This window comes from Crocuta crocuta, unplaced genomic scaffold (genome assembly GCF_008692635.1).
Source record: "Crocuta crocuta isolate KB4526 unplaced genomic scaffold, BGI_CrCroc_1.0 scaffold503, whole genome shotgun sequence".
NCBI lineage: Eukaryota > Metazoa > Chordata > Mammalia > Carnivora > Hyaenidae > Crocuta > Crocuta crocuta.
This window is the reverse complement of record NW_027527143.1, coordinates 690,697-692,843: the sequence shown is the minus strand read 5'-3', so window position 1 is coordinate 692,843 and position 2,147 is coordinate 690,697. Positions and strand designations below refer to the sequence as shown.

At 41.0% G+C, this 2,147-nt stretch overlaps 1 pseudogene; it reads right to left on the bottom strand.

The window, feature by feature from the left end:
* Positions 1–345: 345 nt before the first annotated feature.
* LOC144228466 (cytochrome c oxidase subunit 7C, mitochondrial pseudogene) lies at positions 346–536 on the bottom strand (annotated as a pseudogene).
* Between the last annotated feature and the right edge of the window lie 1,611 nt (positions 537–2,147).

Below are 2,147 nucleotides of genomic sequence, written 5' to 3'. Positions count from 1 at the left end.
CCTTTGTGCTGTGCTGGGGGGAAGGGTTGAAGGAGAAGACATTTGGAAAAGCAGTTTAGGTAAAGAACATAAATATCAAATGAGCATTTGTTCAATTATTTGCTGGGTAGTGGTGTATATTGGAAAGCTCACTGATCTTCAATGAATTGTTTAGTAACTTCTTTGCTACAGTAACAATTGATGTGATTTTATTGAAAAATACTTATCAAGACTTTTTTTCATTCCATAAGTTTATTTACAAAATATCAAGTATGTTGAATTCAAGAGTTTGATTCATTTCTCTAAGACATTATATCTCTTAAAATGCTCCTTTCACATCTGTTTAATGGATTAATTAAAACATCCTTATTCCTTAAGCAGTTGGTGTCTTACTATAAAAAAAGGTTCAGCAAATCCAGATCCAAAGTACACAGTCATCATATTAATTACCGCCACTTGTTTTCCATTGAAAATGGCAAGTTCTTCCCTAGGCCCTCCTCACAGGGACTCCTACAGACTACGGGGGTTGCCAACCTCCAGATGCTCAGTCCCAACATAGCGATGTTGGAAGTTTGTGAAAGGTGCATAGACCCAAGATGAAAGGCGTATCCTCAATACTTCTTTTTTTATCTAATATCTAGCATGGTAAGTTACTTGTAACCTTCTTTTCATCCCTTTATTTATTAGTCAGCAAATATTTTTGAGTGCCTACTATATGTCTGGCACTGTGCTAGGCTCTAGGGACATAGCAGAAAAGGAAAAAGTAAAAATTGCCACCCTCAAGGAGCTTATGATTTTATGTAACAAGACAGCTCTGTTTAAGTGGGACCCATATAAGTAAACTTATGGAGGGAGAAAGATTCCTCAGTGGCTTTGAATTCCTCTTCCCTGGGATGTGTCTGTGTCATCTCTTCTTTTACCTGTTCCTATATGATGCTCTTCACTCTCATTTTTTTTTTTCAGGTTGCCTATAATCCCTTTTATCTGTGTATCTTACCTTCTGACATTTGTTTTCAACCCCCTTTGTCTCCAATAATCTATTTTGCTTAACCGACTGAGCCACCCAGGCGCCCCAGCTCCAATACTCTATTTTGCATAAACTCTCCAACCACGCTTTGGCACTGATCTCCTAATGAGTTCTCAGTTTTACCTTCTAACTCCTAATCTCTGTTGTTGCTGTGAAAGACCCACTACCTCCTCCTCCTCAACTTTTCTTTTCTCTTTAAAACTTTTTTTAGTGTTTATTTATTTTTGAGACAGAGAGAGACAGAACATGAGCGGGTCAGGGAAAGAGAGAGGAGACACAGAATCTGAAACAGGCTCCAGGCTCTGAGCTGCCAGCACAGAGCCTGACGCGGGGCTGACGTGAGATCATGACCAAGCTGAAGTCGAATGCTTAACCTTAACCGACTGAGCCACCCAGGCGCCCCTCCTCCTCCTTCACGTTTCAGTAGGTCCCTGGGACCAGGCCTAATTTCTGTTTAGCCATTGGATGAGGAGAAACTGATAACATTCACCATATGGCAGACGGGCCTGCTCCCTGTTTTAATCTATGAATACTTCTGCATGAAAACCCAGTTTATTTGGATGAGAAAGTCTGAATCTGTGCATGCAGAGCTCCACACACTCAGCTCTGATTTTCTGTCCATTGTCTCTGTTTCCCCAGAGCACTTCCATTCTGTCACCAAGGACAACCGCACACATAGGCTGTCTGCTCTCTGGATGATTGAAACCATTAATAATTTACCAAACTCTGGCTGCTGCCTCTCCTTAATTATCACTATGCTAATGATGTCCCTCAGGAAAAGAGAAAAGTAACTCCTCCTCCAACTCAGGCTCAGTGGAAACAGACCATATTTCATAAATAAACTGGGGGTGGGCGTTTTGCCTTGAATGTTTTTGAATTCTTCTTTTGCAGAGACAGAGGAGGTATAAGTAGGCCTAATTAGATATAATTAGGCAGGTAAAGATTCTATTTGAATATCAGTGTCAATATGCTGCTAATGTGGCTCTGATTTAGCCTGTCTGTTCTTTCACGTAGGAGATGGAGTCACTTTCACTGAGATGTGTTCTTAGTACAGGTGGAGATTTTCTTAAAATGTGGCACCAAGGGCTGAACAAAATCCTCTAAAATGAGGTTGCCTCAGGTGCCTGGGTGGCTCAGTCAG